This window comes from Embiotoca jacksoni, unplaced genomic scaffold (assembly GCF_022577435.1).
Source record: "Embiotoca jacksoni isolate LCO1_2020_lvr unplaced genomic scaffold, fEmbJac1.0.p SCAF_7, whole genome shotgun sequence".
NCBI lineage: Eukaryota > Metazoa > Chordata > Actinopteri > Embiotocidae > Embiotoca > Embiotoca jacksoni.
The window spans coordinates 365,213-380,859 of NW_027185425.1; positions in this window are offsets into that span (position 1 = coordinate 365,213).

Consider the following 15,647-nt stretch of genomic DNA (forward strand, 5'->3'; position numbering starts at 1 on the left):
TACCTGAGAAGTAGCCATATTGTAATTTTGGTTGTCACACATATCACACATACAGTAGTTGGACCTGCTTATTGTATCACTGCAGAAGAGTTTGGATTGAAGTATTTTGGTGTATTTTTTTTCTCTGCGGGGTGCATGCATGCTCCAAGGTCCAGACATCTTAAACTCTGGAGAACAAAACAAGTCATGGTTCAGCCCAGTGTCACGGCAGAGCGTGAACTAGACACGCCCTTCTGCTGCAGCAAGACGTGAGATAGCCACGCTTTGGGCTGTCTAGGCGCTAAAGTTACACGTTTTGTAAGTGTGAAACTTACATGCGCGTAAAGTTCTGTCTAGGCGCGGGATCATGTGACCAAGGTCCCGCAACGGAGGTTTTAAGACCAAGATCAAAGTAAAAAAATTTGCATCGTCCTTATGGGACGATGAGGTTTGAATCCAGGAGGTGACATTTTTCTTGAGTTGTTTTTGGTTTCCTAACCCCAACCATGTGTCTTTGCAAAAACCTTCATTTTCCTGTAAATCGCATGGCTCAAAGCATGCAGCAGATTTTATTTTCATCCACTACAGGAAAACGTGTAACTTTCACGCATAGACAGTGCAACGCGTGTCTATCCCACGCTTTGCTTCAGTGGTCGGGCGTGTATATTTCACGCTTTGCCGTGTTACCGGGTTGCATGGTTCGTTTGAGACTCAACATTAAGATGAAATATATTTTGTCATGAATTTGGTTTACAATTGGAAGATACTTGTTACATTTAAACACTTTTCTGTATTTCCCAACTGAAAATTACCTTCTTTTGTCATGAAAGCAGAATATGTTTAGGATTTTCCCCCTGGAAATTAAAGCCCTGACCTTTTGGAGGCACCCTGTTTCATCCCCCTCCAACACATTTAGCCTCTATTTGGCCACTGCATGCCTCAGCACATCTCTTCTCCAGGGGATTTTTCACAGCGCCACAATTTTAAACAGTCAACTCTGATCACAACTTTGGCGTCTAATTAGTCCCAGACTCTTGTAGCATGGATGCATCCTTAGTGAGAAAACTCATCATCAGTCATAACGTTTGTTTTTGCACAACCCATTTTCAATAAAAGAAAAACATTCTGAGACAACTCTCTGTGGAAAAACTGGTAATTAATTAAGCAGAGCTGTGGTATCGGTCTATAAATACCAGAGTACCACAACTCCGTTTTTTTTAAACTCAGCACATTTTACAGCACAGTGCAGTATAGTGCACCTGCTCTGGGATATTTAGCCTCTTCTACAGATCTGCCACATAACCCGTTTCTAGTTTTGCTAACTTAGGGGAAACTTCATTCCCTTTGTCATAACAACTTCCTTTAATCTCATACAGTTGCACACAATCACACCTGCCTGCCCACGAGGTAATACTTTTTTCTGCTGTGCGGCACAATTCACGGCTCCATTTACGCTTGGTATTAACATGTGATCTGGGTCTGCATAATGCTGTTAAATCCTTTTTATTCATACCTGATATTAAGAAGTATTGATTCTACCAGCTTCGTGACTGGAGCTCAAAATGAAAATGTGTTATAGCGAGGCTTATGGACGGAGATTACAATTATGGTCGACAACATATTTAAATATACTTTTTCTTTTTTACAAAAGAATTGCTAGCTGCAGTTACTTGTGGTTTTTTCTCAGCTTGCTTAGGTTAACGGGAAGAAGAACTAGATGACCTTTTAACTTGCTGGGTAAGGGTACACTGGGAAAGAAATTCAGTTGTATATGTACACAAAGAAATGCACATTTTTTGAAACATATTTTTTGTCAGGTTTCAATGGGAAAAAAAAAACCTCTTAACTGAAAACAAATGGAAGGATTTCCCAAAATAAACACAATGATGATGTTCTCATAAAAACATAACATATGAACTAATCTAATTTTAAATATTTGACAAAATAAGATAAGTATATGTTTATCATCTCAATAGAACAGAATATATTTATGGAAAATTAAATGAACAGATTTTGTTTGATTTTGTTGTTTATTTGTTGGTTTTGGATCAACCAGCCCATAAATATCACGTTTCACTGCAACTCAATGATCAGCATCCAGCGTGAGCAGGATGTCTCTCTCCGTTGCCATCAGCATCCAAAGCCTCCAAATGATCCAGGGAGAATTTGCTTCTGAGCCTGTTGTTTAATTAAAATGTGGATTCACAGGCGACCCGGGTGATAGACAGGGTAAGCAGAAATTTGTACATTAGACTGAGGAGGTGGAAGGCATCTGTCAGCACATTGTACCGCCTGAGACCTTGAAAGCAACACTGTGGGCAGTCACTGCGGGAAGAGAAGTATTTACAGCAGATTTCAACCTCCTCCGCTTCGTTCTCATCCGACACTGCTCTGATTTCATACTATTGCGATAGTGACATTGTCAGTCTTTCTCACTGTGGAGCAAAACTGCTTCAGTCACGTTTCAGTCAAACTTTAACAGACGCTTTGCCGAGCTCTTGACAGGCATATTGTGGATGTGACTTCACTTGGGAGAAGTTTCTAGGATCCGAAAGTCGGTTCAGAATAAAGTGTGCCGTGACTCATAAAACTTCTGTGCATTGTCTCGGGGCCCGTTGAAAACAGCCTGTTTGTCAGTGTGATTCCCGTCAAAGCAGGCTGCCAGGTTTGCTTTTTTTTCGCGCATTTTGCAGTCGCCGTTTTATGAAAATGTATTAACATTGAACTGGACACATGTTTCGCGTGTCCAAATTGCACAAAAGGCACAACCTCGGGTCCCCAGCAACACACGTACTGAGTTTGAAGCGGGTGGGACGAAGTGTTGTGGAGATATGCCGAGGACAAACAGACAGAGATTTCTGAAATCCTATAAAGAGAGATGGACGTGTTCAACATAGATTGGATTCAACGCTTCTCTGAACTTGTCTCACAATAAGCCATCTCTCCAAGCCCGATAGCGTTCTTTCTCCTTTTTGGTGGCAATGTAGCCGAAACTTTGAGTTCTGTTTGTCTGGACAAGTCTGTCCGCCGCCGCCTTGATGGAGGAAAAGTCTCTTGACACGCTTCTCAGACACGTATGTGTTGTCCTAACACTCCCGTGGGTTGCTAAACTTTCCATCCCTGATCTGTGCCGTTCATACCGTCTCATCCGCGTGCACTAACCCGAGCGCTTGTGTTCATGACCACCTGATTCTATCACTGTCGAAGTAAGAATGACATCCACATGGAGACAATCTGACGCATTCAAAAACCGACGCAGCATCCTTGGCCCGCCAGCGTGTCTCTCCAATTGTAGAGAGGAGCGTCTGTGTCACCGGTGCAAGCTCCCACTCTCCCACACACTCATCCTCTTTCTATGACTCCAGAAGGAAAACATCGGTGTCATTCAGTGGGGTAAATAGTGATTCACTCTCGATGACTTATTGTGCCATGTCAGCAAGGACAAGGTTAAGCACACTGGCGTAGCACTGTGCATGTGCTTGATTTTTGAGGCTCTTTTGACATGAGAGTGGAAAAAGTCTTTGCAGTGGCCATGCAAATCCAATTCTACAAAACGAGTGCAAAAATTCTGCAATGTGGAGGCATCCGCTGTCACACAAAACCAGACTTAAATATGTGAATGAAGGACGCAAAACACAAAGAAAAGTCAAGCATTTAGAAACGTTTGACCATAAAAGGAATAAAAAATGTAAGCAGCTGAACTAGAATTTAAAGAGAATTTAGGAAAATGAAATCATAAAGAAACTAGAGAGAAGTATCTGAAAATCTCTTCTTCTGTTACCGAAGGTTAACCCGCCACCTTAACACAAACCCAATGAATTAAAATGGCGCAGGAGAAGACTATTTATTTTGAATAAAGAATACAACAACGTTTGCAAAAAAGTTAGGACGCTGTGTAAAATGTAAATAAAAACTCAAATTCACGTGAACCCACATGTCATTCGAAATCGACCAGAAAACATATCAGATGTTGAAATGGAGAAATTTAATTTTTGAAAAAAAAAGAAAAAAAAAGAGCATATTTCTTTTCATAAATCAATGAAAATTTCTCCATTTCAACATTTGATATGTTGTCTTTGCTCTACTTTGAATTAAAAATGGGTTTATGTGATTTCCAAATCGTTGCGTTCTGTTTTTATTTGTCCTTTTGCACAGAGTCCTAACTTTTTGGGAAGCGGGTTTGTAAATGAAATCTAATCATTTTTGAAATAACTATCTTCTGAATGTCTTGAAGTGGCCAGTTTCACAGTGAGTGGAACAGCCTGCCCCAGCAGCCCGACCGGTGAGTTTAAAATGGGGTCACACTGGTTACAAGCGTCCCTCTTTGATCTGTAGCTCGCCCACCCCGCCTCTCGCGGCGTGTGCACTGGGAGGTTGCGGAACCCCTGTAACGTCTTGTCCTTGCCGCCGCGAGTGTGGCGCTCATGCTAAGCAGAGGAACACTTGTAACAGGTCACTCGTCTCTGTCAGAGGGGAACGGGACTGGAACGGAGGGAGGAGAGGACGGAGGGTGTGGGGTTCGCTGCTCCGTCTGGGGAATGCCAAATAGGCCGGCGGAGAAAAGGGAGACTTTTTCTTTTCAGATCAGAGAAATCGAGAATCAAAAAAGAAGAGAGGCAGAACTGAAAGTGAAACCTCAGCCCCTGCAGAGAGGATGAGAAGACATCACCGTTTTTTTTTGTAAACCACCTGAGACCGACAGCGTTTGAAACACTGTCAATTATTCACCACGGAGCCTGGAGTTAGAGATGGGCAGATTTGTTACTTGTGTAGCCCAATTGGACGGCTGCAGCGTAAAGATGACAGAGTGTGTGTGAAAGGAATAAGAGATTGGCAAAATGGGATTTACAGCACTGACAATGAAAGCTTGAGGTGGATAGGAAGCCTCAGAGGAGTATCTTTGAGTGCTGTGCAAACCCTCCACTTGGCGATCGGCCGCATCTGGCCAACCAAGACAGTCCTCTTCCTTTTCCTTCGTGAGGAAACAAAAAAGGGCGTCCTGTTTAGCTTTCCTCAGCGTGTATCTACGACAGATCTCTCTAATTGTAAAGAAATGCTCAGCTGTGCTCCAGAGACCCCCGTGCAGAGGCGGAATTGTATTTATCTTGCTTTTTTTTTTTTGCTTTTTTTTTTTGGGGGGGGGGGGTCATATTCCCTCTCTCTTTGCTTCAGCTTTAGCACCCAGCACAAGCTGTTCCCTGCATGTTTAATTCAGCAGAAGGCATAAAAGTGTTCCGCATTATCTCCGCTTCGCTCTGACGAAGGCGAGAGATAGAAGGAGAACGATCGGGAGAGAGGGGAGTAAAGAGAGAAGCAGGAAGAAGAGGCCTATTAGTTATTGAGCTCGGCTTTTGTTGTTAATCCAGTTAAAGCCGAGCCTCTGCCAGGCCAGCTGAGACTCCAAGCAGAAGTGGGTGAAGTTTCTCCTCCCAGCGCTGGTTAGATGAGGTCTCATTGTGCTCTGTAACCAATTTACTTAACGCAGCACTGTCCTGCTTTCCCCGCGCTCTCCGGATACCTTCCTCCTCTCCCACTGCGCTGCTCTTGCACTGTTCTGTGCTGTACTTAGGGATGCACTGCGATTCCCCATGCTTTCTTTTCATTATTTTTATCCAGGTTATTTCAGGTTTTGAGTGTTCATATGAATGGCCATTCATTTCAAAGGCTGCTGTTTTCACTTGTTTTTAGTCTGAAGGTTCGATATATGACTCATTTGAAATGAATTTCACTCCCTGCTTCTTACAATTCAGCTGTTTTCTGCTATTTTTGTTTGACCTCTGCGCACTTAAACTCGTCATTTTTACCATTACTATTAAAACTGTACACATAAGTGGGAAAAAACGAACAAAATCATACAGCAATTCAGGAGTTTTCTACATTTCTGCTTCATCATCATTTTTTACTGCCCAAATGAAGAGTCAAAAGGTCGATATTTCAACCACTTTTCTATCAATTTATCTTTTTTTCTGCTCTCTTTCTAATGCTGGCCACACACGAGAAGATAATTGGGCTCAATTTGTTTCTGATTCCCGACAATCGCGTGGGTGTTCACGAGTGAAAGCGAGTCCGAAGCGATTTTCTGCCCACATGACCCTATAAGTGGGAGGTTACAGAAGTACTCTTATTGTTACCGAGTGGATCGGAGTCTCCGTGATGTCGAACATGTTTGATAGTTACGATATGAGGCAAACTCCAGAGTGACTCGTTCGTTTCAAGAGGTAAAGTAGATTGACACGGGCTGCTGGAAAAAGCAGGGGTTTTTTTGCACACTGTTTGCCTGCCAATTAAATTAAAACAAAAGGACCTGGTCTCATCAAAATGAATTCCAGTGTTGGTACTTCAACTGTCAAGGAAACTGATCTGCAGTTCTTCCTCTCATCAGGCAGTAGAGTCATCCTCAGTTTGGTTAATTCCATTTAAAAATAGGAAATCTTAATATCTTTTAGACTCCCGGAGCATTTATTTATTGAACAGGGTCTAAAAAAAAGTCCTTCATATCTGCTGGTTCTGACCACAGACTGTTTATAAAAGCGGACGAAGCTTCCGGCTCTGAAAAATGAGGATGATGTGGAAGTGCCCTAAACTGCAATACCACCGAGTGCCACTAGAGGTCGGCTCCAAAAAGCCTTCGGCTCCATGGACTCCCATTCAACTAGTCTCATAAAATTCTCAGCCAATAAAATGTATCATCGAGTTATCTAGGTTTTGGTAGTTAAAGTTGTTCCTTCTTATTAGTTTTCTGGAGGTCCATCAGAAAATAATCCGTCATTAATTAGAAAACTAGCGTTAAAAAGCTGTGTTTTTGGGGGCGTGTCTGTTTGATTGACAGGCCTGTGGTGCAGTCAGGTTTCTGCTATCGGTGGACAGACGTAGCATCGCCGGGTTTCCAATCAGATCAGTCAGATCCACCGCTCCCTCCCCAGCTTGTCCAAATATGGTCACTTCCTGCTCCAAGTCGAACTAGCAAAATGGCGCCGGCCATATTCTGAACTCCAGGCTTCATTACGGCCGTTCACAAAACCGATGGATGCCGTCACTGTTGGTTGCCGCTTAGTTCTGACCCTTGAAATCCAGAATACCATTTATTGATCCAGAATGAACTCGGTACGGTATCATTAGAGATAATCCCGGCAGCCGAAGAAACTCGACTTCCTCTTTGACGGCGAACTCAACGTTGATGTTCAGACAACAGCAGTTGTGTCGGCCTGTTTCGCTCACGTCCCCAACGAAGCAACTTTTAAACATTCATCTTTCTGGCGAGAAATATTGCAGCTTTTGTTTCCTCCTGCCCCGATGACCCCATCTCTCTTTTCTTTAGTTTAAATCAAAAGCCTCTTTGACGTTCCAACTTGTGATGTGAGCTCATCGGCTTTTATGTGGTGCCAAAAAAAAAAAAAAACTGCATGCCTACAGCTCTGACATCACTTTACTGGTTTTAGATATAAAAGATGATGAGACGAGACATCTCGGATCTTAGAGCGACAAAGTCAGTGTTTGGCTTATGAAACACGTTGGCAGCTCCACAAGGTAACTTTAAAAACCAAAACATCTCCAGACTCATTGCGTGATCTGCTCACACAGAGCATGGCACCAAATCTTTAGGCTGTACTACTGAGGATGTTACTTTATGGAGTTGAGCTTTGTTGTAGCAGTTTAAGACTTTATGGTTTGCCGTCTCTGCCTATATGGAAATACGCTTAGTCAAATTAAATAGCAATAGTCTTTTGGATTAAAACCTTACCAAGCCAATATTTAATGATTTTGCTTGCTTAAATGACTCCAAAATGTTATAATTTTTATCATGGTAGAATCTGAATTTCATTTTGTGAAGCACTTTGTGATGTTCTGCTTGTAAAAGATGCTATAAAAGTATCATTACTCACTCACAAATTATTCAGTTTGTATTGCCAAGTCCACATTTAGCTCAGTTGTAACTAAAAGTATTAGAAAAGTACAACACCAATGTGCAGTCCTGAAATTAATATTTCCAGTTTCACCAGAAATATAAACTATTATGCAAAAAAATGTCTTGACTCTACGATAATGTGACACCTAGTTCGCACTTCACAGAGCACCTACTGTGGTCACACCGTGCGGAGGTGACATTTAATTAGTACAGTGTTGAAGTAAATTAACTCAGTTCCTTAGTGCACTTAATCATTGTCGACGATGAGGAGCAAACAGATCAGGATGCAGTTTTTAGGACGATTGGTTAAAAACATATCTTCAGAAGTGACTTCAACATAAACAAACTGACACTAACAAACGTCTCGAGATGAACTTATGATTTTTCTCGAGAATAAAACTTTGCTATCCGAGTTTTCTGTGGCCTTGAGAATCCTTGACAGTGGCTGGATTGGAAAAATATACCTCAGGTGTTTATTTAAAAAAAAAAAAAAAAAAATATACGAACCAAATCCATTGAGATGTGTCGGCCCTGTGGACCTCAAATCAACAGAGAAACCTGAGACAACCTTACGATATAGATTTGTATTCACACGGCGCAGGTTTAAAAGGCTTTCACCAGTATTTTGTGTCAGCCGCAAACACCGGAGCTTTTATTATATCCTTTTAAGGGAAAACGTGTGTCTGACCCCATAAAGTGAAGTTTGGAGTCTCTGCAAGTCACGTAGTTTTTAAAATTTGATGTCAATCATCAGAACCTTGACTTGTTTGTTCAGTACTGGCTTAAAAAAAAAACTTTAAATATATGTAATAGTTCAGACTTTTCAAAATCAGCTTCAACCACTAAAAAATAAACGTTATCTTGAGACTTTTAAATCAAGATTGATCTTTTTTTTTTACTAAATTATTTGAAGGTAGTGACTCTTTGAGAGCAAAACAACCATTTCTCATCAATCAGCAATGCGATGAAAAACGATGGAGGATTTACTCAGTTTAAAAAGTTAATGCAACTCCTATCAGAGAACTTTTAAATTCTTTAAACAAGTGGAACTGCATGGAAACAAGTGAGTTTATCCTTCCCAACGGGTGTTTTTTTTTTTATTTTTTTTTATTCGAATGACTGAATAGGAGATTACAACTCATAAACACAGATGTTTTTTGTTATTTTTTATAGTGCAAAGCCCTGCTGTGTTGGACAGCAGCCCAGCTTCCATCTTCTCTGCCTCTCTCGGGAGTGAGAAACCACAGGACGAGAGGAAAAACCTCACTTTAACAGATTTTATATCAAGTCTGTGAAAGAAACCTTCTGCCTCAAAATATTACTTTTTTTTTTTTTTTTTTTCTTTTTTTTTTTAATATATTGATCCACAGGTACAATCTATTATTTCTCAAACTTCTGACTGGAACTGACAATAAAAACCCAAACCAAAAGCTCTTGGCTTCGACAACTGGACTCATTTAAAAATACAGTAAAATGTCCCTTCAGTGCCCGTAAACTGAGCTTTCAGGCTGGTGAAGCGATACATATGCTTTTACCCTGGAAACCACCTGAATTACCTGCTATTGCTTTAAAAAAAAAATGGAAGAACTCCAGCGTCTGTAAAATCATGTCAAATGACAGACGTCTCATTGTGGACCGAAACTCCTAAAGTGCTTCCCGACATTCGTTTCTTGCGACCTCAGATACGCTGCGAACCAGATCCCTTTGTGTAGGTGTCAGATTCTTTCACTTTTTCTGCTCATGGTTTCAGGGGAAGGTGAGATGGACGGTGGTTGTGTTTAGATGCTAAATGAGCAGATCACTCTTTGTCCAGGGAGGAGGACATGTGTGCTGTATCTGTGTGTGTGTGTGTGTGTGTGTGTGTGTGTGTGTGTGCTCAGCTTGTGTGGCGATTGGGAGTTTTTTTGTCCATAAGTCCATAAGCTGCGTGGCTTACCGGGCCTGCTGGGCCTTCGGTGTAAATGTCAGCTCGCTTAGCAGGTTTTATTCATGGGTCGTCCGCTTAAAATCCGCCGGCGGTTTGTGGCGTGACGACAGTCTGAGGTCTTTTAAAATTAGCCAGGTAGGTCGGCGTTGGTTTTGAGATGAGCGAGGAGTCATGTGCTGCGTTCGAAAGGAGCTCGCGGTTACAACGGGGGAAGTCGGGCGCGCCGTACGCTTGGCGTTCAAGTGGTGAAGTCGTAAAAACACCGTCGCCAGGCAACAGAAGCTACAGAGGCCAACGATTTAGCAAGCTGGCAGGTGGGTAACGTCGTGCAGGAAATGCAAAGACACGGAGTTATTATATTTTATTATTATTATAATATTAGGAAAAACTCGATATGACCAACGCTGCGTTCAAATGTAACTCGTTGGTCTCTTTCTGTCCTGGTTTCCTTGCTAATCGCTTTCATGTGTGTCTCGTATTGATCAGTTCGATCAACAAAAAATATCTTTATTATTATTAAAAATTAAGACGAGCAAAAAAAATATCATATTTTCCAAACGGACAAACTATTCCTTTAATTTTTATCAGTGAAAAATAACTTTTTGTATATGTTTTGTGATCTACGTGGAGTTTCACCGCAACAAATGGGTGATCGCAATCAACAGGTTGGCGACGCCTCCTGTAAGTTGTTCCTGGTCTATATTACAGACTGTATTTTTTTGTGAATCTTGTAGAAGTTACAAGTGTTGATTAGCAGCTCAGGTTAGGTAAAAGTCGCTGCACTGTTTTCCCCCGCTGGATTAGAAACATGTTCTTCAGTGTCTCACGGTTCAGATTGCTTGTGTGAGTTCAACTCTGTGATTATGGAAGCAAACTAACTTCTTAACTGCAGGATGTCGGTTTAACAGGTGAGTATGTATATATACAGTATATATATACATATATATATGTGTGTGTGTGTGTGTGTGTGTGTGTGTGTGTGTGTGTGTGTTATTGTGAACAGAAGCTGCTGACGTGTTTTCACTTCATGTTTCCGTTGGTGATGACAATACGCAACATGCAATTAGAATAATTTCACACGCAAGCATCAAAGTCTGTACCGTTCATCACACCTCCAGGGATTTTAACCTCCTGAGAGCGCAATCGGAAACAAAAGAAGTTTTACTGTCGCTGCAGAACACAGATTGCAGCCACTTTTTTCATAATCGTTCGTTCCTAACGTGGCTTTTATTTATCAAAGTTGATCAGAATTATCTTGTTATTTCTTCCTGTGGCCGACAGCTTTGGACTTCATAATCTGCTCTCCTTTGAAGGTACGTCATTTTAAAGCTGTGTATCAAGGGGGATATTAGCTGCTCGAGTCATTGATCAGTGATGCTGCACTTTCTTTTCAATTATGCCATTTACATCTTAGTTTCTGACCAAAAATCATTACATATGGATATAAACTCTGTGCCCCTGAAGCCTCCTCAGCAAAGGGAGAGGCTGTTTAAATCGAGATGCCAGAGTTGCTGCATTTGCGCTGACCAGCAAGAGAAAATACCGGTTTAGTCCAGTATTTCCCTGACCTATTTTTTTCCTTTTTAAAAAGAGTAATTTAAAACTTTAAATGTGTAAGCGAGCTAAAATTCACACAAAAAATACCAGGAATGAAATAAATAGTTCACCATTTTTATTTTAAATTATCGACATATATGTAAAATATTATTAAACAGAGTTTCATCTTTGCAGAAGACATGTTAGCTGGCGTAATGATATTGGGGAAATGTAATATATATATATATATATATAATTCTGCGAGCTCTTGAAGTGGCAAATTGAGTTCTAAATAAAATGTGATCAGACAAAAATGTATCACAATATTAAACAGGACAGAAATAATAGGTTATTGTACAGCAGCAGGTGTTGTGTAGTTGTTGGAGCATTGCTCATTAAGTTGGCAGCTTTTAGCAGTGATTACGTTCTGGGTCTATAAAGCTGCAGCCTGCAATCAGCGGTACCGAGCAGCATCTCCTCATCATGTTTTATGCCTGGACTGAATACTTGAAACTGTCAGGTGCTGTAAACCAGCCGCAGACCGCAGCTTTAAAAAATTATTTGCAAGCACATCCAAAATCACATTTCACTTATTGTTAGTGTCAAAAGAGGATGGAGCGCATAATACTGCATGCAGCTTTGTGGAGATCCTTTATTTAGAACTACATATGTAAGATGATCCCTCTATAGTAAACGTGTTGTCGGCTGTATTTTAATTTCATTACGTGTAGTGCCGATGAACCATTCTGTCATTTTGAGTTATTATAAACCACTTTCAGTAAAAGTGGTTTAAGTCTTTCCAGCAGGACACATTATCCCACTTCATACCTGCAGAGAGGATATTTATAGAAATGGAGAGAAAGGGGAGCAGCATCATGGATTGAGTTAGCAGGAAGTACAAGCCGGATGGTCGTGTCTTTCACAGTTCAACCTGAAGAGCTCGAGTCTGTAGAAGTTTTTCAGCATATCACCAAAGGAGATGGACTCCTGTCCGTTTCCTCCCCAGCGAAGAGTTACTGACTCCAACAAGAGACTCTGGATTGTTTGGGTCCATTTTGATCTTTGAACTGTTGATGTTACTGAAGAAACTCCAGCCAAAGAGGGAATTCAAGTTCATTTTACTGTTAATTACTGACATCTGTTTTGTGGAGAATTTTTTTTTTTTTATTCAATATAAGATAGTTAAGAATAGAAGTGTCTTTTTTTAGCTTGACAATGATGCAACTATGAGTTTATGCAGAGTTGACAGGATGTTGTCAGCCTAAATTTCACAGTATGGAGAAAAGCACTGAAAATGCAGCAATAACCAGAATTTCAGCAAACTGTCACTGTTATATATTGTTATTTTTTTCAGTCACTCCTGGGCTGAACATGAGCATCAAGAAATTAAGATGAGCAGTGATGTGACAGTAGTGGTGTTGATAAGTGTTAAGAGAAATCAAAGCGGCACACGACAGCATGTAACACGTATGTAACAAATGCAGCAAAAAGAAGACGAAAAAGATGAGAGTTTCTTTTGTTGCTTGTTTTTCTTTCAAGCAAGGATCCTAAGCCCCTCCCACTAGTTGAGCACTGGCATGTTCATATACGTGCAGGCAACACAAAGGTTGCCTGCCTGCCACCTGCTCTGTCCAGGGTTTTCTGGGCCACTGAGAGTCTCTCCTCAGGCTGCTCCCACCTCTCCTCCTCCGGGTCAGGTGTGTGTGTGGGGGGGGGGGGGGGGGGGGCACTCGACCCTTCGCCCTCTGTCACTCTCCCCACGGCTTCCATGCAGGTCTCCCGGGGCACGCGATGTCTGCCGCCACCTGGGTCCCTCGTCACCCGCCGTCCGTTCCTCGTGAGGCGGGGCGGCCAATGGAAATCGCCCTCGCTCTGAAATGACTCCTGATTGGCCTAAAGTCTGCATCACGGGCTGAAGCCTGAGGTGCAGAAATCTCAGACCACTTCAATTACAAAATAGTGAAATGTTTTGCCCAGTGACACCTAAAAAAAAAACCCACAGACCTTCCTCACCTTTACTGCGTGTCACGGGATGATGCCAATTAAAGCGCTATGAAAATAGAAAGCCCCGAGTCGTCTGTCCGTCAACCTGTCTGTTTTAAAACAAAAAGATAATTGAAGGAATTTTCTATTAATAAATGCACCCTTGATTTGCAGCCTTCATGCTTACACACTCCGCCTCTCTCTAAAAACCCATTGTTTCAAATTGGACTTTTCATTTCACCGCCAGCTGTTTCATTTCTCTTCAGGTCCCTTCTGTATTCAGCCGGGCTCTTGTCAGGAGAAAGGCGAGGGGGTGGGGGGAGGAGGGGGGGGACAACAAAGGGAAATGAAGGAATGGAGGGCGGGGGAAAGATGATCTACATTAAACATAATTGCTACCATTTTACATTTCATCAAGTCTTCTCCTGGTGGTTACTGTGAGAGAATAGCTGTCCTACTTTTCTCATTTTTAGAAACCCCAAAAATACATATTTTTTCTTTCATGGTTCTGCTTTTATAGTCTGAAGGGAGTCGCATATATTGATTGTACTGATAAATCACTTTCTGATATGAGTATATTAATCACTTATGCTGCAGTTTAGCAACTTTGGGCCTCCAGTGTGGTGCAATCAACCAATAACTGGCTGTACAGTGTATCTCAGGTTCACGCAGGTAATAACAAATTATCCACTTCTAAATCCTGTGGTGAAGATTTATAAAGGTTTGAGGGTTTGGAAGAGCCCATTGAAACTTTAGTTTAATGACTTTTAAATCGCCATTTATTTATAAAGTAGCAAAAACAGACATTTATACTTCCTGAGGTTGTATTCGAGCAGCAGGACATTCGGTGTAATTGCGGCTGTTGCCGAGCTGATTGAGTAATTACAATTAGAGTCAGAGGCACTTTGTTCACCAAGTACAATAAATGTACAGAAATTTGTCTCGGTGAAGGTTCTCGGTGGAATAATACCCTCTCTAAAAACCTATTCCCTGAGTTCATTATATTAGTCATCATCTCATCCCGTTTTAATTTGCTGACATGATCAGGTCTCTCCAGAGGCGGGAAGCCGAGGGGACGTCTCGGTGAAGCCTTCACAGATAAATCCAGCTTCTCTCCAAACAATTACTGACAGGAGAAGATTTATAAACAGACAAAGCCACAAGATGTTCGTTTTAAGTTGTTTTCCTGCTAAATCCTCGGCGCTAAACATCAACCGCTGCGTTGTTTCTTCACTGCTATTCTCAGAAATCACCTCAGTCAGAAATAGTGTATTCCCGACATATTTCCCCTACATTTTCTGTCAGTGAAATTGTCTGTCTGTTAATGCTGCTCATTTCCATCTCTGGTAAAATGCTGAGATGCTGTGAATGGCTACAGACACTTTTCTGAATTGGATTGCGCCGGCTATTCAAAAAAATCAATTTCCTAGTTTAATAAGTGAAGAGCTTTTGTTCTTAGTCGACTCAATCTCCCATGAAATTATGTTTGCATACAAGTAATTTTGGAAAAGCATATGTTTTGAAGACAAAGTAATGCTAAGTGGATTGTGTTTTTAACCGAATCACAGGGAAATATTGTTAATTAACATTTCTGGCAAATCTCAAAAATGTTGAAACTGAACATATTGTATCAGGAAAGTGTTCATGTATTTAATTTGTTTAAGTCTTGAACTGCGACTGCTACTGCTGGCAGCAACCACAACATTATTAAACTGTCATGGCTGTTTTTTTTAACTGTCAGCACATGAATAATGTTGGAGAGAGACTGACTCATGAGACACAAAGTGATTCATGTTTTACTAAACCAAGATCTTTCACCTGATCATAACCAAAGTGTTTTTGTTGGCATAACCCAGGATGCAAAACCCAGCTGATGTCAAAGTCTTGCACTTTATACGTGTGAACCACAGACTGTATACTGTATAAAAGTGGACGTAGCTTCCGCATCTGAAAAATGAGGCCGATGTGGTTAAGCTGCAATACCACCGGGTGCCACTAGAGGCTGGCTCCAAAAGGCCTCCGGCTCCATAGACTCCCATTCAACTAGTCTCATAAATAGAGTCAATAAATTTAAGTTATCTTGGTTTTGTTAGCTAGTGTCTGTTTGATTGACAGGCCTGTGGTGCAGTCAGGTTACACCTATCGGTGGGCGGGACGTGGTATCGTTGGGTTTCCAGTTGAGTCAGAGCCACCGCTCGCTCCCCCCAGCTCGTCCAAATATGGTCACTTCCTGCTCCAAACTATCCGAACTAGCAAGATGACGATGGCAAAAATCCAAACTGTAGTCTTCATAACGGTTCACAAACCAACGGGTGA